This window comes from Dromiciops gliroides, chromosome 3 (genome assembly GCF_019393635.1).
Source record: "Dromiciops gliroides isolate mDroGli1 chromosome 3, mDroGli1.pri, whole genome shotgun sequence".
In the NCBI taxonomy this organism is placed as follows: domain Eukaryota; kingdom Metazoa; phylum Chordata; class Mammalia; order Microbiotheria; family Microbiotheriidae; genus Dromiciops; species Dromiciops gliroides.
In genome coordinates this window covers 489,595,444-489,621,600 of record NC_057863.1, presented here as the reverse complement: position 1 = coordinate 489,621,600, position 26,157 = coordinate 489,595,444, and the positions used below count along the sequence as shown (strand labels likewise).

At 39.1% G+C, this 26,157-nt stretch overlaps 1 protein-coding gene across 1 annotated transcript in view; it reads right to left on the bottom strand.

The window, feature by feature from the left end:
* The window catches only part of CRYL1 (crystallin lambda 1), a 178,598-nt gene that overhangs the window by 24,815 nt on the left and 127,626 nt on the right, over positions 1-26,157 (bottom strand). The gene's annotated exons all lie outside the window — the stretch shown is intronic.

Sequence of the window (26,157 nt, the reverse complement as noted above, 5' to 3'; positions counted from 1 at the left end):
ATGCGACCCCAGGTATATAGGTCTATATAAAATAGGTCTACATAAACTTTTACTGTTGACAAATTTTTGTGACCCCACATTCAGTTTCTCAACCCCATATGGGGTGGTGACCCACAGTTTAAGAAGCTTTGGTCTATAAGGCTCCTTTCATCTCTAAATCTTATGATCGCCTTGAAAATCATATTTGAGTTCCATTGAAGTTACATCCATCTAGCAGGTTGCAGAGTCAGGATTAGAACCCAAGTCTCCTGACTCTCAGGTCAATACTCTCTTCATTATATCAACATCTTTTCTTCCATGCCTTTCTTTCTCAGTCTTTCTTCCTAATTTCTCTCCCACACCCTTTTTTTTTTTTTTTTGCTAATTCATGGCTTTTAAAAATCTTCCTTTTTCTTACTTTAGTGTACATTATTCTATTTTTAAATCACAATTGTCCAGCATTTTATGTATCTTTTTCTTGGGCAAATTTACCTTCCATGTAGATTCTATACCTCTCAAACTATGATCCATGAAGAAGTCCTTTTAACCCTCACCTAATAAGAAACTGAGGGCTCCCAACCTGCCTCCAAGTACAAATCAGGTAGGAAATGTGATCAAGAGGTCCCATAGAACATTCATTCAGTATTTATCCAATGCCTAGCATGCACTAGGTTGATGGGAAGTACAAAGTCAAAAATAAAGCTGCCCCTGCCCATGGCTCATGAAATTATATTAACAGAGAAACAGAAGGAAAATAGGCATCTGGTAACCACAGAGATATATTCTGGATGCCTGATTCGGAACATCTGACTGCAGGCAGATTTCAGAAAAATCTGGAAAGACTTAAGTGGACTGATGCTGAGTGAAGTGAGCAGAACCAAGAGAATATTGTACACAGTAACAATAACATTGTGCGATGATCAACTGTGATAGACTTAACTCTTCTCAGCAATACAATGATCCAAGCACACTTCCAAAGAACTCATGATGGAAAATGTTCTCCACATCCAGAAAAAAGAACTGTAGATTCTGAATACAGATTGAACCATACTGTTTCTACTTTTTGGGTTTTTTTCCTTTTTTAAGGTTTTCCCTTTTTGTTCTGATTCTTCTTTCATAACATGACTAATGCAGAAATATGTTAAATGATATTGTACATATATAGCCTATATAAGATTGCTTTCTGTCTTGGGGAGGAGGGAGGGAAGGAGAAAAATTCAGAACATCTGACTGGCAAGACATCACTGCCATGCAAAATAGTATAGGTGCTGAGTTCAAAGTACCTACTGTGAAAGTCAGGCATGAGGCAAATATGGCCTTTCCCATGGGAAATTTTAAGTCGCTCCTGGATATATTTTCTTCCTTTACAACATGTTCACTTAACCTGCATCCTTCACACTCAGCAATATGAAGTTGGCCCCAGAGCAAAAACTTGATTAACTCTCTCCCACCTACCACTGCCTTCCAGGTAGAAGGTGAGGCAGACAAAAACTTTAGTAAAAAAAAAAAATACAAGAGGCTGCTATGCAGGTACTTGTGGTTAGACCCATTTGATTGCTCTGTCTGCTGCTAATGCCTACAAGCATTTGTAGGGAGGAACACAGATTTTCATACAGAGCAGTACAGAAACATTTTGTAAACCAGTTATGATTTGTACACCATGTCTTAAATAACTCAACAGGATAAGGAATAGCTCTCAGAACAACTACTCTATGAAAGCGTTCCAAGAACACTTTGAGGTATGACAGCAAAGGGAATGACTGTGACCTGAAGGAACATGACAACTGAGGGAAAGAAGCTGCAGCAGAGCCAAAGGCCATCAGGTGCCAAGTGTGGCACTTATATGGTAACCCCTGTGACCACCAGGCTGCGTAAGGCGGAGCAAACCAGCCCAGGTTGGAAACAGAGAGTGTCAAAACTTCTGAGCCAATAAAAGAAGGGGAGGAGAGGAAGGGGAGCAACTTTGAACAGATAACATTTAGTAAATTCAGCTGCCTTGTAATGTCCCAGAAGCAATCCCATGGGACAACATAATGGGCTCTCTAATATCATATGTGCACTAACGTTCTCTTATGCTGCCTCATCACAGGGTGGAGACGACCTCAAGTTAGTAAAGGCTCTGGGAGCAGAGAGCAAGTTTTAGCAGGTCTTACACCAAGCAGGAAAAGCTTTGAGCATAAGCCCAGCCACAGATTGCATGTCTGATGTCTGGGGACAAGCCCAGCTAAGTTTGAAGAGGTTCTTCTCCTAGCTTGGCTAAAGAGTGATGAAGCAATTCACAAAGAGAGGCATCACAGAGCAGAGAACACTGAGCTAACTCTAGAGTCAGCAAGTCCTGGGTTCAAAAAAGACCTAATTCTGACAAACATTGAATGCATAACCTCAGTACCTCATACTACTCTCTTAGACTGTAAATTATAGATGAGTTGCCAGATCTTCACTCATAGAGGGAGTTTTCATGATTGGAGAGGCCATGCCAATGAAATCATATATCCACTTATACCCTTGGCTAAAAATTATCTAATGGTAGAAGAAAAATCATATACCTTAGGCAAGGATCTTAGATATCGTCTAACTCTACTCCCTCTCAAAACAAACAAAACCCTCCACAATAATCATCTAATAGGGTCTAGAAGGGCTAAGATCTTTTTAAGTACAAAATTTTTTGCTTATTCTAGAAGTCCCAGAACTGTGAAGTTCTGGAATATAGAAGTTAAGGCTTTTACACTAAAACCCAATGACTTCAGAATTTCTCTTATCAGACATTTTAGTATCATAAATACAAAAACTTTAAAAGATAATAGAAGAGGGGCAGCTAGGTGGCACAGTGGATAGAGCACCGCCCTGGATTCAGGAGGACCTGAGTTCAAATCCAGCCTCAAACACTTGACACTAGCTGTGTGACCCTGGGCAAGTCACTTAATGCTCATTGCCCTGCCAAAAGAAAAAGAAAGATAATAGAAAAAAGTAAATATCTTTATTTTTTTTTCCTTTTTCTTTTTGAGACTGAATCTTCCTTTCTAGCCTGGGCTGCAAGGAAGAGAAAAGATGGTGGGGGTGGGGAGGTGGTTCAACTTATTGGTGTTAGACTTAAGCTGAACATCTAATTGGCTATAACCCTATTGCAACTCAAGACACCTGAGTTCAAGTAATTCACCAGTCTCAGCCTCCCCAGCAGCAGGGGATTACAGGCATTCACCACTACTACTCTTTGACTTAAATACACACACACACACACACACACACACACACACACACACATATATAAATAAAATGTGTGTATATGTATATATACACATATGTATATATGTACATACATACATATATGTACATACACACATACACTTTTATGTGAATGAATGTGCAATTCTCTGCCCTGTAGTAACAGTATAATTGTACCTCAACTAATTATTTTTTTAAGGAAAAAACCTTTATGACAAAAAACTTCATGACCCATACCTGTAGAATTAAGATTGCACACATTCCGGTTTTGGGGTTTTTTTTTTTTTTTTTGGTTTTTTAGTGAGGCAATTGGGGTTAAGTGACTTGCCCACACAGCTAGTTAAGTGTCAAGTGTCTGAGGCCGGATTTGAACCCAGGTACTCCTGACTCCAGGGCCGGTTCTCTATCCACTGCGCCACCTAGCCGCCGACATTCCGGTTTTAACAAAAATCCCTCTGGGCACAGCTTCCCTGAGTTCCACCCAAGTTGCATGTAACTACAGCCAATCCTATGCAAAGTTTTTCAGCTTATTCCTCAGCTTTCCCTTTTTATGCCCTTTCCCTATCCTTCTGAGTTAACTCCTCTACCTCAGGCACTCCATAACTATGTTTCTCTTCACTAACACCCTTTTGAAAGCAGGCAAGAGTCTGATGTCACTGTCTACATTTATGATTGACATACTACTAGACTTCAGTGGGAGTAAGGTTCAATGCATTACCTCAGTCTCTATTTGTTCTTTCAGACATGCAACTAATTGTGGAATTGGGCATCTAGGTGGTGAATAGTCCTGAAGTTGGAAGGACCTGAGTTCAAATCTCACCTCAGACACTTACTAGCTGTGTGACCCTGGGCAAGTCATTTAGCCCCAATTGCCTTAAACATCCAGGGCCATCTCTGTTCATCCTGATGTATATCTCGCCACTGGACCCAGATTGCTCTGGAGGAGAGAGTGAGGTTGGTGACCTTGTATGGCCCTCCCTCACTTAAATCCAATTCACTGCAAATCATGGCATCACTCTGATGTCACGATCCTCTTTGAGAATGAAGGACTAACAACAAACTGTGGAATATCTGCAAAGGGAATCATTCATGAAAACACATGGAAAGATATTTTAGGGCATTCCAGGCCTAGAAATTGCATTTTCCTTACTCATCTGTGGAAAAAGAACTAGAGTTAGGCCTAGCCACTGTTTTACTGGCTAGAGCAAAGGAGCCAGTGTCCCTTTCCCTTCCAGCACCCCACCCCCACCCATCCCATCCTTCCTAATCAAAGCTGGTAGTCAAGAAACCCAAGTTCTAGTATTAATAAAGCACTGTGACCTTAGGCAAATCACTTAAATTCTATGGGCTTCAGTTTCCACAGCCATAATAAAAATAACAATACTCCAGACTATTTCTCTCACTGAGTTGCTTTAAAGAAAAGCTTTGTAAATTTTATCATCTCCTTAGCTCCAACAAAATGTAAAGAATAATGACAGATCCATCACAAGTATATGCTCTGCACTAAGGATATATATACACAAAGAATAAAACAAACTCTACCTGAAGGGAATAAGTCTCTGGTCATGGCTTTCCTTAGTCCTAAGAAGTATATAAAAAAACTACACACAGCACAAATATAAAGCTAATAAAAACAAATATATACCAAGTAGTTTAAAATCTGAGGTTGTTTTGGAGGGAGGGCACCAGCAGTTGGGGAATGTGAAAGATAGTGTTTGAGCTGGGTCTTAAAGAAAGAGGAACTCTATAAGACAGAGGGTTTTCCAGTCATGGTGGGTGGCCAATGTGAAGACACAGAAGAGGAGAGATGTAGTGTTGTGTGGGAACAGGAAGAAGACCAGTTTGACTGGATTGAAGAATGGGGGGAGGGGAGTAATGTTCCACATGGCTGGAAAGATGGGTTGGGGCCAGGTTGTGTAGGGCTTTAAAGGTGGAGAAGTATATATTTGACCCCAGAGGCAATAGGAAGCAACTAGAGTTGACTGAATTGCGGAGTCATGTGGCCAGATATGTACTTGATAAAAACTACTTTGGCAGTGCTGTGTGGGATGGCATTGGAGGCGGGGAGAGACTTCAAAGACCTGAGGTAGAGGCCTATTAGGAGGCTGTTGCAATAATCTAGTCAAGATGCAATGAGGACCTGAACTAAGGAAGTAACTATGTGAATGCAGAGGAGGAGTCAGAGGTGAAAAATGTTGGGAAGGTAGAAATGGCAAGATTGGACAACTGGCTGGATTGTGGGGTGAGGCAAAGATAAAGCAGAGGTTATGAACTTGGAAGACTGGAAGGAGGGCAATACTTTCTACTGAAATAAGAGAGTTTGGAAGAGAGGAGGGTTGGGGGATAACAATAATGAATTAGTTTTGATGACAATTAGGAGCATGGGTGTTCACTTTGTTTCAAGTTCTGTGCCAATATAAAAAGGTCTATATATATTTTGGTGAATATGGAGCCTTTCTTTTTGTCACTGTTCTCTTTGGAGTATATACCTAGTAGTGGAATCTCTGAATCAAAGGGTATGGTCCATTTTTTTTTTAAAGTAGTCTAAGCACTCATATTACATTAAAGTATGTGTTACATTGTTGATGTTACCCCCCACAAATAAAAAAGAAAGTTATTTCAGCTATGTTGAGAACAGTCTATTGTATACTCAATGACCAGGATTGAATATAAGCACTGGACCTTCCAAACACATAGTTATTACATAGAATGAGGCTCAGTAACCACTGGTAACACAGTAACTGCATTCTGACTAAAATAATCCATGTGTTAGACTCTGACTTCTGACACAATGACCAGGTTCTTTCTTGGGTATTCCAAACAATGTTTGGGAATATAAGAATCTGGCTTTTTCCCCAAGGCCCTCAGCTATACTGCAAGCACCAAGGCAAACATAAAATGGATTTATTTAATGCAATAGTGAACACAAAAAGAACTTGAAACATAGTTCTTAGTTTTGCCCTTTGCAAAACTCCTGGAGAACTCTATTTCTCCACCCACAGTGCAGTTACAACCCCACAAATCCACGGCACTACATCTAATGAAGTCCCAGCCACATGAGTATGATCATAGTCCCTTTAAAAGTCATTGCTTTACAAGTACATGTTCAAGCTTATCTGATGCAAGTATTGCTACAGCCCCTCCACTCACCGTCCAGCAAGTCTGTATGGCTCAGATCTCTGGAGTCCCTCTGTCACTCCTGTATGTGGTAAAAACAGCATGCACAGGCTGCCCTGGGTTACTATTCCTCTCCCTCATGACATCCATCAAATGCTAAACCCACTCACTGAGTTAGGCAATACAGGCATCCTTATCCCTATTTACAGGCAAGGAAACTGAGGCAGAGAAAAGTTAAGTAATTTGTTCAAGGTCAAACACTAAGTATCAGGGCTGGGATTCAAACCTTGGTCTTCCTGATTCCAAATTCAGTACTCTCTCCATTACACCAAACTGCCCCAGTCTCTCTGCTGACCTCCGATCTCCCATCTCTAAATTCAGACGTTTTGAACTGGATTTCCAGTCAACTTAAACTCAGCATGGCTAAAAGAGAACTCATTATCTTTCCCCCTAAATCCCCACTTCCTCTGACCTTCCCTATTCCTACAGAGGGGGTATATGGGGTCTTCAGGAAGTACGAGCACTTCTGATGTCAGGGCTTGCCTGACCCTTTTGAGGGCTGCTTATCTACCTTTGGTGTCCACCTGATTCACCCAACTCTCACCTATGGCTCCAAGAAGCTGTAGCATTGGCAGCAGCCACAGCCCAGTAAAACATTTTGGCAGACAGGCTTAATCAGGGTTGAGGGTTCTCAAACCCATTGGTGAGTTAGGGGGATGTCTTCCCCAAGCATATGAAGAGTTCCCCCAGCACAATGGGCAGGTGATAACAATTTGTTCCAGTGGCCACAAAGGTGGTTGAAGCAGGCACTGTGAAGCACTCAGAGCTTCATCAGACATCAAATAGAAGGTCATCTACTGCATCCCAGGCCATCATCAATAATCTTGACTTCTGTCCTGCCACTGGACTTCGTTGGCTCAGGAAAAGAGAGTGAGGCTCGGGGGCAGCTAGGTGGTGCAGTGGATAAAGCACCGGCCTTGGATTCAGGAGGACCTGAGTTCAAATCCAGCCTCAGACACTTGACACTTACTATTTTTGTGACCCTGGGCAAGTCACTTAACCCTCATTGTCCCACAAAGAAGAAAAAAAGAGAGAGAGTGAGGCTGATGAGGGACAAACAACAGCAACAACAACTGTAGGGAATGAGAACACCATTCTCCCGGTCCCTCAGGCTCTCAGTCTAGGTGTCATCCTAGATTCCCCATTATCTTTCACCCACCCTTAATCAATCTATTTTACCTTTGCAACATCTCTCCAATATGCCCCCTTTTTTCCTCTGACACTACCACCACTCATCACCTCACATCTGGATGATTGCAATAGCCTGCTGGTAGACTACTGGCACACTTCAAGTATCTTCCCACTACAATCCATTGTCCTTTCAACCTCTAAAGTGATTTTCCTAAAACACAGGTCCCATCATGCTGCCTCCCTACTCAATAAATTCCAGTGGCTTCCTATTGCCTTCAGGATATAATACAGAATGCTGTTTGGCATTCAAAGCCCTTCACAGCCCAGCCCCCTCCTACTTTTCCAGCCTTCTTACACCTTACTCCCCAACATGTCCTCTTTGATGCAGTGACACTGACCTCCTGGCTGTTCCATGAACAAGATGCTCCACCTCTCGCCTCTGGGCATTTTCTCTGGTTGTCCCCCATGTCTGGAATGTTCTCTCTCCTCTGCTCTGATACCAACCTCTTTGTATTCCTTTAAGTCCCAACCAAAATCCCATCTTTCACTGGAAGCCTTCCCTAACCCCTTAATTCTAGTGCCTTCCTTCTGTTAATTTTTGTCTATTTACTCTGTCTGTAGCTTGCTTTGCATATATTTGTTTTTATATTGTCTCCTTCAGTTGACTCTAAGCTCCTTAAGGGCAAGGACTGGCTGTCTTTTGCCTCTTTTTGTATCAACAGGGCTTAGCACAGTGCCTGGCACCTTGTTGCTATTCAGATGTTCAATTATGTCTGGCTCTTTGTGACCCCATGGTCTTGTCCATGGAGTTTTCCAAGCAAAAGTATTAAAGAGGTTTGCCATTTCCTTCTCCCATTTTACAGATGAGGAATTGAGGCAAAGAGGGGTCAGGTGACTTGCCCAGGGTCACCCAGCTAGTAAGTGTCTGAGACCAGATTTGAATTCAAATCTTCCTGACTCCAGGCCAGTGCTCTATCCCCTGCACTACCTAGCTGCCCCATGTGTCCCTATGCCTGGCACATAGTATGCACTTAATAATGTTTATTGATTTGATTGATTGATGTTACCTCTAAAGTATATCACTAGAAAGAGGCATGACTGGAAAAGGTGATGTGCCAGTCATGAAGTGAAAGAGGAATAACTGACAAAATACTTCATGTGCTCCTCTGGTATACACAATGTCAAGAAATTAAAGGGAAAGTTCCCAGTACACTGAATGGACTACCTGTGGAAATAAGAGTTACATGTGACTTGAAAGCATAGACAGGCGGCATTATACATTGCATTATTGAAGGGAGTGACCATTTTGATAAGTTTACTGATCCATCAATAGATGCACTGAAGTGTTAAAGAAATGTGTATGTACATCTTGGACAAATGCTAGAGACAGACACTGACCTGGTTCTAGAATAGGAAGAAGAAGTCAGGCTGAATCACCTATGGGCAATTGTACAGTACTTATGCTAAACCAGAAACACAGAATTTCAGAGTTAAAAGGAGCTTCTAATCGGGAGCCATGTAATCTGACCCAAGCCCTAACAAGAAACCCTTCTGCAACATATCCGAAAAGTGCTCATCTGGCATTTCCCTGAAAAACTCCAGGGAGAAGGAACCCACAACTTCCCAACACAGTATACTCTATGTTTGGACTGCCCTAATTTCTGGAAGTTTTTCCTTGACAATAAGCCTCAATTGGCTTCTTTGCAATTTCTATAATTTACCTTTCTAAGTTTTCTTGATTCTTGTGTTTATATTTCAAAATTCCCAGTCAGTTCTATATCTAGAAAAACCAAGAAACTAAAAAGGTAAACAGAGAAATAGAAGGAAATCAGTCCAAAGTCCAATATGCTATGAGAAACAGCCCTTTTAAAATTTAAAAATGCATATTTTTACATTCAAAGTATATAGCAAAGGTGATTGTGCATGAAACTATGTATTTCTTTTTTTTTTTTTTTTGCAGGGCAATGGAGGTTAAGTGACTTGCCCAGGGTCACACAGATGGTAAGTGTCAAATGTCTGAGGCCGGATTTGAACTCAGGTACTCCTGAATCCAGGGCCGGTGCTTTATCCACTGCGCCACCTAGCCACCCCCAAAACTATGTATTTCTATAACATATACCACATGCTTTTAAAATATACATATGTGTGTATACAGATAAAAAATTCAACATTACTTTCAAAACTGTCTTCCTTGTCTGTGCTTCCTTCTCTTTTCCTTGGTGCACTTTTTGCATCATCATCATTACCCTCCCTACTCCTCCTCAACAACTAAAAACAGAAAGAGAAATTCCAAACCTTGTAACAAATAAGTATAGACAAGCAAAACAAATCCATGCCATGGCAATGACCAAAAAAATGTATGTTTCTCTCCATGCCTTCTCTCCACATAAGCTGTTGAAGAAGAGGATAACATGTCCCATCCTAAGTCCTCTGAAGACATTGTGGGTAATTGCTTTCAACAGAGTTCTCAAGGCTTTCAACGATGTTTTTCTTAACAATGTAATATTCGATATATAAACTCTCTCCTGATTTTGTTCACTTCACTCTGCATCAGTTTCTAATTTCCAGGGATCTTTAAAATCATCTCTTTCATCATTTCTTTCTTTCTTTTTTTTTTTTTTTTAGTGAGGCAATTGGGGTTAAGTGACTTGTCCAGGGTCACACAGCTAGTAAGTGTTAAGTGTCTGAGGCTGGATTTGAACTCAGGTCCTCCTGACTCTAGGGCCAGTGCTCTATCCACTGCACTACCTAGCTGCCCCTTCATCATTTCTTATGACACAATATTTGTTATAATCACATACCACAATTTGCTCAGTCATTCCCCACAAATTGACAGACAGTGCCTTAGTTTCTAAATCTTTTCTTTTCTCTTTTAATCTCCCTTTTAGGATCAGGAAGGTTTGTTTTTTTTGGTTTGGTTTTTTTTTTTTTTTTGGCTTGTTCACTCCCTAGTATTATTCTTCCAGTTAACTCCTTTCCCCTGCACCACCCCGATCCCTATTTTCCTTTCAAATCTGGAATCTTTCTGTACCAAACTCCGTGTATTTGTATAATTTTTATATGTTTAATCCTCTTTTGTATAGTTCCATTATGAGGTTCACCTGATATCTGCTCCCTCTAACTTTTCTTTCACGTTTGTATATTCTTCTTCTCAAGCACTAGATTGAGAAAAATAAATGCTATCTCCTACTTCCTTTCTACATTGTTATAGTCATTTAGTCCTTACTTTTCTTTTTCCTCTTAAAAACCTTAGAACTGAACCAATCTACTGACACAAGTCCTTCGATTTTCTTATTTAACTTATTCAATACCCTTTGAAGACATTGAGGTTCTGAAGGGGTATTTGTTTCTTTTCCTCTATTAGAATGTTAGCACTTCTTATAACCTATTCTAATTGTTCAAATAAATTTACCTTTCTACATTTTCTTGATTCTTGTATTTATATTTCAAAATTCCCTGTCAGCTCTAGTCTTTTCATAAGGAATGCTTGAAAGTCGTTTTATTATTCTGACAATCAGTTGTTGTTTTTTTCTCTAATAGGATTACATTCAGATTTGAGGGGTGAACTATTCTTGGTTGTACCCCTGTATCTTTTACCTCTGGGATATTGTATTCCAAGGTCTCCTTTTATTTGTAGCCCAGGCTGCCAAGTTTTGTATGATATTAATTATAGTTCCTTGATATCTGAACTACTGCTTTCTGAATGCTTACAATATTTTGTCTTTGGTGTAAAAGCACTGAATTTTGGTTATAACATTCCTGAGATTTTTCCTTTCTGGTGGACTTTTGTTCTTTGATTCTAGTAGAACTAAAATGTTTTCATTTATAATTTCTTGAAATATAGTGTTCTTTCTTTTTTTTTAAATCATGGTTTTCAGGAAGTCTGATGGTTCTTAAAATTATGTCAGCTAGACCTGTTTTCAAGATTAGTTGTTTTGTTGGCTGGCACTTTACATCCTCTTTTACTTTTTTCAATCTTTTGATTTTGTTCTATTTCTTGCTGTGGACTCACCAATTTCAGTTTAATCTATTTTAATTTTCGGGGAGTCTCATTTGGGGAAGATTTATCACTTTCTATTCCAAGCTATTTATTTTCCTTCTAATTCTTCCTGTAAGAGTTTTAATTTCATTTATTATCTATTGCTTCACACTTCTTCATATAGTACTTTGGAAAATCAATTTTTCCCATTTTAGTCTCTGCTTTCAATTGTTAGGGTGTTACTCTACTCTTCTATGTTAGATTTTTGGGCATCTTTGTATTTATTATAATTCCTTAGAACAGTTTAAGTCTTTTTTGGTTTCCCTGTCTCTTCAGCCTTAGTTCCTCCACTGGGGCTTTGTGCCAGGACTGTTTTTTGGCTTTTGGGATAGGATGATTGGCTTTTTTTAGTCTCTAGCCACAACATATGGATTCCCCTACTTATCCCTGCAAGTGCCAGGCTCCCCCTAAAATTTTGTGCCATGGGAGACTACCATCTTGTGTCCCCTTTTCCCATTACTTGTGAGTTTTTAACTTTTTGTACAGTTCTGGGGTAGAAGTCATTACTTAATAAAGTTGTTCATTGAATTTCTTGAATGTTATTCACTTTAGTGCTATTTTGAGGGTTCTTTGTTTTATTTTGTTTTGTTTTGATCGAGTAGGGGTGTGAGAAAGGGACTACCTATCTCCATTCAGGCAGATATCTTGGCTAAAAGAGGAGCTCTTTCCACTGGAGCACCAAGAATATTGGACTATGAATTGCCTACAGGTTTTCTGATATAATGAATTTTAGGGATTGGCAGGAAAGACTCAACAAAACACAACATGCAATATTCCCAGGGAAGAGGTGAGGAACAGAGTCTGAGGGAAAGGAATATACAAATTGAACCCATGATTACTATATCTTTGTCATAGTTTTTTTTCTTTTTTAAAAAATCTTTAAATTCATACTTTTCAAGAACAATTAATGAATCACATCTACAATTGTCTGGGGGACTGAGGATTGTGTTTGTTTCCTTAATGTAATTTTAAAGCAGGGCTTCTTAACCTGGAAGTCTATGAACTTGGTTTTTAAATATTCTGGTAACTATATTTCAATATAAATTGTTTCTTTTGTAATCCTATATATTTTATTTTAAAATATTCTGAGAAGGGATCCATAGGCTTCATCAGACTGCCTAAGGGGTCCATGACACACACAAAAATGAAGAACCTTTGCTTTAAAGGTTTTCCATGGCACTGCATGACTCTTCCTGTCATGTGAATGGATACTGGCAATGCTCTCGTTATCTCTTTCCCTTCTTCTGCCTTAGCATTTTGCTGTTGGATGCATTCCAGGTGATTTGTAGACTGAGGTGGGATCCACATTATTTCAAACATTTACCTACTGACAGAGAAACTTCCGAGATAACCTCACCTTCCTACTACCTGTAAATGACTGCCCTGGACATGCTTTCTCATGCTTTACCTCCTCCAGCTTTAAATTCCTCAAGCCATGAGGTCACTACAGAACCACCTGAAGAAAGTCCTTCCTCTGATTTGGCTTTGTATGACTGAAACAGGTGTTCTCTCTACCTCCTCATTCCTTTGGCTTCATTTTGGTGCTATGTTGCCTTTTTTTTCCCCTAGTGAGGCAATTGGGGTTAAGTGACTTGCCCAGGGCCACACAACTAGTAAGTGTTAAGTGTCTGAGGTTGGATTTGAACTCAGGTACTCCTGACTCCAGGGCTGGTGCTTTATCCACTGAGCCACCTAGCTGCCCTGCTATGTTGCCTTTTGATATTAGATTTCTAAACAATTGCCAAGTAATGTGCTTATTTTATCATCGAGAAACTAAGAAATGTCTGGGTCTGCATATTTATAGAAAGAGAAGGTAAAGGTACTAGAATGCTCTGACATAAATGTAGTTTGTTATGAAAAACAGAAGGAAAATATCCTCTTTTGCCACAAGTAAAAATTGACCAAAATGTTACACAGAATGGAAAAGCCAATCTAAAGCTTCCTACAAAACCTGTTGGTATGGTCAACTGGATCATTTGTATAATAGACTGAGGCACTGTGGAGTTCAAGAAAAGAGGCAAGAGTTACCATCATTGTCTTACAAATGAGGAAACTATGGGAGGGAGAGGGAAGAAAGAAATGAGGATGGCAGGAAAGTGAGCTGAGTGACTAATAGTACTAACTCACATTTGTATGGTGCCTTCATTCTGAAGAACTTCCCAGGCCAGTCCCATTCCTCAATAGACTTCTTATCCTACAAGATGCTTTCATCTCTGCAGTCTTTTCACCTTGGAAGATCCCTCCACCCTTGCAGTCCAGTTCTCTGATTGGTGAATTCCCCCCAGAACCTCTATTTTGAGGAAGTGCCAGACCAGATCCATGCTTAGTCTTACACTCCTTTCCCTGCTCCACTCTTCACCCTCCCAATCTTTCCATGTCTCCATGTGTGTACCTACCCATCCACTCCCCAGGATTTCAGCTCCCAATAATGTGTTGTATTTTCCAACTAGAAAGTAAGCCCCTTGAGAATAGTGATCATTTCTTTTTGCTTGTATTTGTATTCCCAGTGCTGAGGACATAGTAAACTCTCAATAAGTTATTTACTTATTGACATAAGGAATAAATTAAAATTGGGTGTGATTTCAAAACATTTGCATTTTAATCTAGTCTTTAGTCATAGGTGCTGCCTTGTTATTACATCCAGACTTCCCACTTCGCCTTTCCCAGTCAAATCTTATCCAGTGGTGGAATTCTAGCTAGCATTTTATATTACCCTCTTTTGATGTGATTCCTATCCAACTACCTCTAATTAATAATATTTGATTCTCCCTGAGCTATAGGAACATGGTTAATATTAGAATGTGAGATATGGAATTCAAAAGAAAGAAGAAGCATGAGACATCATGGACTTGGTCCATTTCAGAAATTGCTGTTAATTGACCCTATGTCTGCTACCCTATCATCTCTTCTTCTATAATAGCTTCTAGAAAGCTGGATTCTGAGAAAAAAAATATTTTTCTTAAAGTGTGTTCAGGACCAAGGAGCTTGGTTGGCCCTTCCCTAGATGTTAATAGGTACATATCTTCTGACAGTGGAGGAAAGAAAAATTTCTCTATGTCTATTCCTTCCTAGGACCCCAGCTTAAATCCAGTCTTTAGCCTAGGCAACTGTTTCCATACATGGTAGTCTGCTAAGATGTCAGGTTATCACACTTTCCAGTGAATCAAAGGCATGTAAAGAAAGCTATCATGGGAGAAACTGTGGCAGGGCTATACACTCTTGTGTGCTGTGCATACTATGTCGGAGAGTTTCATGGTTGAAGATTCAGTTTTATACCATTCCTTAACCTATCAACAGCCCTTTGTGACATCTCTCCAACCAGAGAAAGGTTTGTTACCCTCCACTCTAAGGATAACCCAAGTAACTTATGATTGCAGTGGTAGCCTTTCTATAACTAACAGAAAATAACTCACACCCCAAATGATATAACTATTAAACTTAGAATGATGGTTAGTAGGATCTTTCTCCATTCTCATTCTGTCACTCTTTGTTTCTCTCTCTCTGTCTGATTCTCTGCCTCTGTTTCTTCTCTCTGTCTTGTCTCTCTCTGTATGTCTGTCTCTGCCTCTCCCCCCCACCCCATACACAACACACACACACACACACACACACACACACACACACACACACACGACTCACACTTTTTCCCATTAAACTATTATTGACCTTTATAAGGAAGTTTATCTTTTATTGCAAACAACCATGGTATCAAGTTTATCTTTAAAGATCAGTCCTTGTTCAAACAGGCCCACTGACTAAGAGGAAAATCTATACATTTGCATCCTTTCTTAGGAAATCTAGTGGTTAGACAAGGATACATAATGTTATTATATAGAATTATTAGTCTAATGAGGGGATATTATGTGAAGGTGAAGCTTTCTATCTAGAAGAGTGATTCCCAAATCTTCAGGGTGCTATACTACCTTATTGTTGTTTTCTTTGATTTATTTGTTTATAAATTCTGTCATCCTTCTTTCTAAGATTTTATACATTTATATTTTTACCTAGTGTTGCTTCTGGCAGCCATTTGACAAGGAAGTCCAACATTTGCTGACCAGGACATTCTCTGGAGTTACGTTGGTCTCCTTGTTGTAGAAGTTAATTTTTATTGGTTAAACTTCTGGAAACAACTAATTCAGTTAGTGTCAATGGTATTTTGGTTATCTATTTCCCATATTTTATTTTCAATTTCTTATTTAAATGATTCAGGGTTAAGTTGTTTCAATTACAGTATGCACCATGTTTTTTAAACTAATTCTAACCTTACCTCTGACAAGTCAATGATCTGGCTATACACTGACAGGTATAACTCTTCCATCAATAACAAGTCTTTTCCAATTCCGAAGAACTCATGATGGAAAATGTTCTCCACCTTCAGAAAAAAGAACTGTGGATTCTGAATGCAGATTGAACTATATTATTTCTACTTTTGTTTCTGTTTTTTTTTTCTTTTTTGAGGTTTTCCCCTTTTGTTCTGATTCTTCTTTCACAACATGACTAAGGCAGAAATATGTCTGATGTGATTGTACAAATATATTTTAAAAAATAACAAGTCTTTTCCTATCCATAAGATATAAACGATTTCATTCTTATGGTGATATTTGGTACTCAGGAAGTCCAGAGCCTTCCAATTCTTTTTTCCAACAAAGTATTCACAATTAAGAGAAAATAAGCAGGGGGCAGCTAGGTGGCGCAGTGGATAGAGCACTGGCCCTGGAGTCAGGAGTACCTGAGTTCAAATCCAGCCTCAGACACTTGACACTTACTAGCTGTGTGACCCTGGGCAAGTCATTTAACCCCAATTGCCTCACTTAAAAAAAAAAAAAGAGGAAATAAATTCCTGTGGATTTTACAAACCTTTGCCCTCTCTCCTTCCATCTTCTGGAACCTATACCCTCTCAATTTAACTTTTCTTATTTTTGCATTTTAGTCACTAAATATCAGAGTACATATTGATTTGAGTTCTTTGTAGACTTTTTTCTAACATTTTATCTGTGTTGCTTTGGGAAAGATATCAAAGAGGTGGAAAAAAAAATCTTGGCCCTTATCAATAACTTCCAGTATATATGCCAACTCTTCTATCTATACAAAACTTTCATGAGATTTACCTATATGCAAACTAAAGGCATCCTCCATGAGATGGAAAGAAGCAAATGAAGTTCGACAATGGACAACATCTTTGTTTTTTCAGAATTAACTGAAAATTGTAGGGAATATAAGATTCCCATTGTGCTTATTGCCTAATGATCCCCCAAAAGGTCTGTGATATGGTAGAACAAAATACTGACCTACAGGATTTTAATAGGCTGTCTCCTATACAGACATCAGAATTTAACAACAGAAATAACCCAGTCCAACAACCAGGTGAGGCATAAAACTGGGAGCCATAACCTTGTCAAAGGTATTTGCCACTGTGATGGAAAGATAAATCCCATAGTCAACCTCCTACAGATTGAAATGGTTTTCCAGATGCTTCCGTTTCAGAATGGCTTAGTGATGAGTGCATCAGCACCAGAACTTTGCTGAGCCACACAAGAAAGACCAAGTATATGAAGATTTTCTACTGCCCAGAATTCCACATGCATTTGAATGGACACTCTTTAGAATTTATCACATAGTACATCCAGCTGGGATAGACAATGCAGATGGACAAGTTGGGCTCAGAGTGGGACAAGAGGAAGGGAGTGAATTATACTGCTTTGGTGAAATTACAAAGCTAAGCTAATTAACTAAAGCAAAGCCAATTACTAAGTCCAAATTTTGCATGAAACCACAGACCCATCTTTTAAATACTAATGTGCTACCAGTGTTGCTAAATGGTAGCAAAATATGTGATACAATTGCCTCTGACAAACTAAAAATGAGTGTCACATAGAGAACAATAGAAAGATGCAAAATGAGTGTGAACAGACTACAATACACAACCAAGGAGAAACCTCAAAGAACAGAAATAAATTATGTCATCAAGGAACTATATGAAGGAAGAGATGAGCTGGTCACATGCCAAGAATAAAGAATGACAAATGAACAGCCATGCTCCACTCGTACCCTGGCAATATCAGAAGAAAATTAGGAAGACCTCTAACATATTGGGTTGGCATTGCCATGAGAGTTACACAGGACATGGTATGAATGAGAGTTATATATGGTGGGCAGACAGGGATAGGTTGTGAACTAAAACACTTGAAGAAACTCATAAATCACCAAACAAACAAACAAAAGATCCATTTGAGTATTTAATGAAACCAGGATTGGGAAACTGATTTATGTTTGTTACAGGTGACAATGCTTTCCCTAAAAGCAGAGTAGGAATTTGGCCCATAGAGACATACGGGACATAGAGAAAGGTGGACATAGATGTAGAAACACAGAGGCAGGCAAGAATATACACACAGATACAAGAAGGTGTTAGACTAAATGTCCTCTAAGTTCCTTTCTTATTCTAGATCTATGAACAAAACATGGGAGGGGGGAGGCATTAGAACCTAAAAAAGACCACCCTGTCTTACCAGGTGGCCACATAGGCATTTTAGCTCATCTCATTTCTACTGACCACCTATAATTGCATGTGAGTGGCAAAATGTTCAATTCATACACCATTATTTCCACACATATTTCTTCTCATTTGATAAATATCTATGAATAAGCTCACTATCAAAATCTTCTATCTGTCCTATTTTGCTCCTTTGTTTTGTTTGTGATGACTAATAGGGTATGCATTTTGATAAAGGGGAAGAGTTTTATCTACGTAAAGATGGAACCTTATTCCAGACACAGAGACAAGGTCCTAATATTCAAAAAGAATCTGAGACGAATGGGTCACAGTCTTCCCAAATCAAAGATTCAGGAATTTTAGGTTTCTGTAGTTAAAGGGCCAAAGACTTATGGGGCTCAGCTTTGACATCACAGCATTTCACAAGGATTGGAAACATCAGAGGAAAACAATTCTTTCAATTTCTCCATCACTGACACATAGAGATGGGCAGAAAATGTGTTGACAGCTTTAATTTGCTTTCTTATGATTCATTCAAACTATCACCACCCACTTACTATAACTTCACTGTCAGAGATTTCTCCTACAAATACAACCCAACTTTTTTTTTTTTAATGGTAAAGGACTTCTCATCTCACCACTACTTCCTTTGATGTGCTAATACCTTAAGAATCTCTGCTCAAAATTTCTTGGCATAAGGCCTCAGTAGGCAGAGCTATCTTACCCAGCCATTGAGCTCAGCTTGGGAAAAAGGATGTCCAGTTAAAGGAGCAAGTAATACTATTTACCCACAGAATTCCTGGTCTTGTTAGCATATGGCATGGTTAAAATCTCATAGAAATTATATACCTCCACTTTGAACCCAATCTAGAATCAGAAAAAATGATTTGGCTCTTTGGAGAAGCGTGACAATGGGAACCAAGATTCACTATCTCATACCTAGCGCCTTATCTCTTTTCCTGGCCTAGAAATTATCATCTCTGAACTCCCTCTATTCCCCTTTGGATCTGAGAGAGCATAAGTTACATGTCCAAAGAGCAGAAAGTTCATTTCTTTCCAGACTTTCTCCTTTGTGCTTAGCTCCAAATAGAAAAATTAATTCCCAACTGTGGCAGTTACACGGGGCTAAGGACTTGTTTCTTAGGCAACTTCACAAAGCAGCATAAAAAAGCTGCATGAAAATTATACTTTCACTGACCCTATCTGAATTGGAGTATATAAAAATGGAAATTTATTTTGTAAATTGTCTTTAATGATGCAAGTAAGGAATTACTTTTCACTTTCTAAATGAAATCTGCAAAACCCCCGATTCATTCTGGAAGATTTGCCTCCACTCACTGTCTCCATCTGTAATTAAACAGAGATGGTCTGAGGGAAATGTTATTCATGTACTTTCCACAGATTTTACAGAAAACCATTGGCATGTTATACTTAAAAGATTAATTTGAGATAAAGAGCATGGAACACCTTCAAAGCAACAATATATGTGAGTGATTCTTTCTGAAATTATTTTAACTGAGGGATCAAATACTTGCAAGGGTCCTTCTTGAGAAGATCTCACTTCCAAAGGTTGTAAAACAATAGAGAAAAATTGCTTAGCCTAGCACCCAGCATTCTTCGTGCTAATCACCTTTATGGAACATAGAATTGTAAATAATCTCAGATGATGAGCTGGAAGTTTGTCATCCACCCAACCCTATCATGGAATATGGTGCCTAATCACATACTGGGGTTTTTTCACAGAGAACTTCAGAGCCTTGCAGTGGCTACCTGGTAACCACAGCAACATATTCTGTTACACCTCATTGTTAACAACAATTTGAAATGGATATGGACCACAAATAGGCAAACAATGTGCATTTCATTTCAAAAGATTCATAAAGAAAACCCAGTTTTCTCACACCAATCCCACCGGTGCTACTTCCTACATGAGACTATCTTGATGCCTTCAGTTACTAATGCAGGGGTTTTCAACATAGAATCCCCAGATTCCCAAAGTGTCTGTGCATAGATTTCAGGGGATCCATGATCGCAGAGGGGAAAAAAAATTACATCTTTATTTTCACAAACCCCTAACTGAAATTTAGCATTTCTTTTCATTGTGAATGGAAGCAACAAACCACAGTAGCATTAGCAGTACCTATGACTTTGTCACTATTAGAATTCATAGATATTTTCAGAGGACAGCATAATTGTTGCAAATATCTTGACATATGCTTATTACTACCTTGAAAGGACTGGATTTATCAAGTCAGCTGTAGATTATAGTCATACTCATAGTCTTTCTACCTGCAGAATATATTTCAAAATAATTGGTTTTTTTACAATCTTATATATTTTATTTTATGCATTTAAAAACATTATTCTGAGAAGAGATATATAGGCTTCACCAGGCTGCCAAAGGAGTCTGTGGCACATGAAAAGATCAAGAACACCCATAACAGTGCCACATCCCTCAATTACTTTGTATTTACCTTGCATATATTTTGAATTTGCTTACCTACATATAAGTTGTTTCTCTAAGAGAATAAAAGATTCTTGAATGCAAGGCCTTTTTTTGGTCTCTGTATTAATAGCATCTGGGGGGGGGGGGAGACAGGTAGGTGCAGTGGATAAAGCACCAACCCTGGATTCAGGAGGACCTGAGTTCAAATCCGGCCTCAAACACTAGACACTTACTAGCTGTGTGACCCTGGGAAAGTCACTTAACCCTCACTGCCCCCCCCCACAAAAATAACAGCATCCAGCACAGTGTCTAGTATATAGTAGCCACATAATAACTGTCCTAGAGCTGAGTCTTAATGGGTTCATGGGATTCTAAGAAGACAAGGAGGGAAAGAAGAATTAATTGTCTATGTATAGGAGACAGCCTGTGCAAAGGCAGAGATGGAACACCATGTTCAAAGAATAGCAAGTTGTCCAGTTATTATTTACTCTTTGCTTTCTGTGTTATCAAGTGGGAGAAAGAAATCAAATCCTTCCTCCCTTATTTTTTCCCCTAGCTAAACATTTAGCTAATCAACCAGGGTGCTTTTTCAACAAACATTTTATTTTATTTTTTCCAGTTACATGTAAGGGTAGTTTTCAACATTCATCCTCATAAGATTTAGAGTTCCAAGTTTTCTCCCTCCCTCCCTTTCCTTCCACCTCCACAAAGACATCGGTCAGGTTACATATGTACAATCCACAAGTGCTCTTTTTTTTATCAGTTCTTTCTATGGGGGTGGATAGTATGCTTCTTCATTAGTCCCTTGGGATTGTCTTAGATCATTGTATTGCTGAGAGTAAATCATTCACAATTGCTCATTGAACAATACTGCTGTCACTATGCACAATGTCCTCCCAGTTCTGCTCACTTCACTATACATAAGTTCATATGAGTCTTTCCAGGTTTTTCTGGTATTATCTTGTTTGTCATTTCCTATAGCACAATACCATTCCACTACAATCCACAGCTTCAATCATTCCTCAATTGATGGACATTCCCTTGATTCCCAATTCTTAACCACCACAAAGAGTTGCTATAAATATTTTTTGTATAATTTTCCCCCCTTTTCTCTTCTTCATGATTACTATTGTTAACTATTTCCCTCCATCCTATTCCTTTCCCCATGATATTTACTCTATTTTCTTTCACCCTATCCATCTTCAAAAGGAATTTGCTTCTGTCTGTCCCCTCCCCCAATCTGCCCTCCCTTCTTTTGCCCCTCCCTCCTTATCCCTTTCCCCTCCTATTTTCCTGCAGAGTTAGAGAGATTACTCCACCCAATTGAGTGTGTATGTTATTCCCTCCTTGAGCCAATTCTGATGAGATTGAGGTCTTTGAGCCAATTCTGATGAGTGTTAGCCTCATTTACTGCCCAGATTAAATAGATTACTCCACCCAATTGGGTGTGAACCAGGCTGCTTTTTGACAAAGTCCACATGGTACAAAAAGCTCACAAAAAATCTGGAAATTAATATTTTCCCACAAGGACTCATTTCCCTAAGCCTCACTTTACTCATTTGTAATATCAGGGCAGTTGGACTAGCTGAATCTGGTTGGAGAGAAAAAGAATAATGTGTAACTAGCCTGGAAAGATAAACTGGAGACATACTTGTAAAAGGCTTTAATGACAGAAGAGTTTGTGTTTTATTTTAAAGGTAATGGGGAACCACTAAAATTTCTTGAGCAGGGGATTGACATGGTCAGATCTATATTGGAATAATTCCTTCCTCATTTCTGCCTGGTAAAATATTTCTCTTTCTTCAAGGATCAGGTGCTAACTCCCTTTATGAAGCATTTTCAGATGCTCCCAACTAAAAGTGCTCTCTCCACTCTCAATTTTTCCTAGAACATGATGGTCACACAGACACACACACACACACACACACACACACACACACACACACACACACCTTTGCTTGTATCATAGCCTCCTTTGTATCATACTTATTTGTATATATGTCAAATTCCCCCAATTATACTGTAACTTCCCTGTGGTTTGTAACCTCAGTATCTAGAACAGTGCCTTCCACATGGTGGATACCTAATAAACATTTGTTGAATTACCTTGAACCTGTGAAACATGACTCACTAACCAAAGGTGAGCCAGATGAGCCAACTACAAAAACACCTCTAAGACAGAGGCAAACCTACCAACTATCTATTATTACTGTTACAACCACTCCTGTCTTATTCCAACCCATGCCCTCACACTGAAACGTCAGAAAAAGAACCAATGGTCCAGTCCAGCTTGAAACATTGAAAAAGGAACAAGGTTTACACCACAGTGTCAAAGAAGAAATGTAAAATGATTACCAAACAAATTATTTACCTTCCCTAAGGCAACTCAATCCCATTTACATATGTATATATCTATGCATGCATTTATTTTAAAAAATTTTCCAGAATATCTTTATATTCAAGATACTGTACTTAGTGCTATGGGAGTTATAAGAATTCTATTCTATGGTTCCTACCCTGCTAGAGTTTACAGTCCAGTGGGAGAGATAAGATGTACAAAATAACTAAAACACAAGCTGGAATATGAATATGTAGTAAGGGACATTAAGAGCTACAGGGGTTCAGAGGAGAAGATCATTTCCACCTGGGTAGATGAGAAGTTTCATGAAGTAGGGGACATTTGGATAATAGATATAGGAAAAACATGAATTGAAGGAATTCAAGTATAGGAAATAATTGGATGAATGGAACTTGGGAGGGAAGGGCATTCCAAGCAGCAGTAAAGGCCTAAGTGAAGCCCATTTAGTAAAGCCTTCAGATTCAACAGGTCCAAAAGTGAATTCCTTAGTTTCCCTTAAAACACACTCCTCCTCTAACTTACTTCCTTCTGTTGATGGAACCAACATCATGATGTTAGTGATGCTATCAACAACCTCAGTTAACCAGACTGAGTCATCTTGGACTTTTCTCTCTCCTTCATCCTATACATCCTATCAGTTCAATTCAACTCCGTAAAGCACCTACTATGTGTCAGTCACTGTGCCAAGCACTATCAGTTGTCAACTCCCTTCAATTCTACCTTGGCAAAATCTTTTACAGCTCTGTCCTTCTGGGTGGGCTAGCACAGAGAAAAGTAGTCAGGAGAAAAGCAAATGGAGGGACCTGTAGAGGTGATTGCCCTTTGACAGAATGTCCCAGAGTCTGGACTGGCCCATCCTGTTTTTAAAAGGTAACCATCCTACAAGTCCCTTTAAAAACTAATATAATCTAAAGAAGGAAGGCACCTCAGAGATCACTTAGCCATCCACTCCCTTCATTGTAAGAATAAGGACACTGAAGCTCAGACACATGAAATGACTTGTAAAGGTCACACCCATAGCCAACAGGGACTTGACCTGTAAAGAGCAATAGTAGGAGATCAAGCTGGAAAAGCAGGTTGGAGCCAAGTTATAGAGAGTTTTAAATGCCGGATTAAGGAATCTGGATTTTTTTTTAAGAAGTTAGTGTATGATCAGAATTATGTTTCATGAAAACTAATATGGCATTCATGGCTGGGAAAAAAACATTTGTGTGCCCTTGAGAAGGTTTGAAAATTATGCCACCATGTGCCTATAACCAATGGAGAACCAGAGACTTGACTTCCATACTGTAGTGCGAGAGAAAGTGTCGGATCTGCACAGTGCCTTGAACATCTGGAATCAAAACTTGACTCTATTCCTTACTACTTGAGTGACTTTTGGGAAAATCAGTTCTTCTCTCTAGGTCTTAGTTTCCTTATCTGTAAAATGGACTATGTGATATGCAACAAAGTTCCCTTCCAGCTCTAAATATAGGCTTGTTCATGAAACACAGTAATGTATTAAACACATGAAACACAGGTAATGCATTAAAAATAAATACCTGCCTGCCAAGGAGAGCAGGATTTTCTGGCATTAAAATTATGTGTAAGATTAAAAAGTGACTCATGTTGCAACTTCTATCTCACAACATAGGGGCTACCTACTTTGCCTCCCTTAAATGCAATAACATACAAACTCTCTTAATTGGCCTTCAAAGTCTTTTGTAATCTGTCTTCAACTTACCTTTCCTGATTGATTTGTGCATTACTCCCCCTTACACACTCTAAATTCTATCCAAATTGTGCTACTCACTGTTCCTTGTGTATAATATTTTCTATCTCTTGCCTCCATGCCTTTGCACAGTCTGTCCCTCAGGGCCTACAAAGCTCCCTTTCCTTATGTCTACCTCTCAGATCTCTACCTTCCTTTAAGGTCCAGCTCAACACCCCTACATGATATTTCCTGATTCTCCTGGGGTTATCATTGCCCTCTCTGAACACAATTCCTTGTCTTTACATATACTTTGGATTTACTTATTTGTTCCTGACTCCTGGTTCCAATAAGGAATAACTATCTCAGAGACAAAGCAGTGAACTATTGTTTTTGAACTGTAGGATAATCTAAATATGAGGCAGCTGACAATGCTAGTACACTACCATTCTCCCAAATAGTATGATACATTCTCTTCCTATACATTATCCCACTTTGCCATGCTCCTGGGGCCCTAGATTAGTAGATTATCATTGTTTTACTTCATACAGGGTGTAGCTGAATCAGGGTAGCATCGTAAATCAGCAATGTTACCCGAAGAGAATTTATCTCCATGTATCCCCAGCTCAGAATTCTTCCCACAAGGCTACCTGGAGCTGCCTTAAAGATTTGCTACCTTGCTCATGTATGTCCACCAAATTATGTCCAAAATGGGCTACATACACACACATAGGGGAAGAGAGAGATTCGGAAAAGAAAGCCTATAGGTTCACCGGTTTTCTAAGTTCAAGTATGAAAGTCATACTAGGGCAAGGTTACTATAGTTTTACATCAGGGCACTGACATCTAGAATGGTACTGACAGAAATTTAGTCCTTTGGTAGCAGAAAAACAATTGTAATTAATACTATTTAGCAAAAAAAAATTTTTTTGGTCTAGACCTGTGATTTCATCAATACAGGAAACTCTCTAGTGAGGAAGATACTGCTATTAATGCACATCAGCACCTGCTCTGAAATGTACAGTCTTAAGTTGACTTATCCAGGTCACACAGACAATATGTGTTAATAACCCCTGTCTTCCTGATTCCAAGGCTGGTTTGGTATCCACTATGCACAATGCCTTTCTAATAATTAGCTAAAACAGGAAGCTCTCCCTGACACCAACTTCCTCCTGCTCCTATAATTTCAACCCAGGTGAGTGCCTCTCCAACATCCCATGCCCTATTAGTGCCAGTCATGTGTGGCCTTAGCATGTTGTAGGGTCTCCCCACAGAACTGAGAGTGCCTTTTATATAATTTGGATCAGTTTCCAAAACTACTAATTACAGCTTTGTTAAGAATGACTTGTTATCATGGCCAAGTTAATGTTTCTTTGATATTCATAAGTGAAAAATATTAAAAAAACAATCTGAGGAGAATGTTGACTAACTTGGGAGGTCAATGCGTGATAAACAACCTTAAGATGCCAATTTCCTTTCTCATTCATTTTCTTTCTGGAAAACTAAAATAAATGAGTTTCTTTTTAGGAAATGAGAATTAGCTCCAGATGCAATATAATTTATCTATTTCTCCTGAAAGGTTACAATTCTCTGTGGCCAGGACTAAAGCAGTGGGAAAATC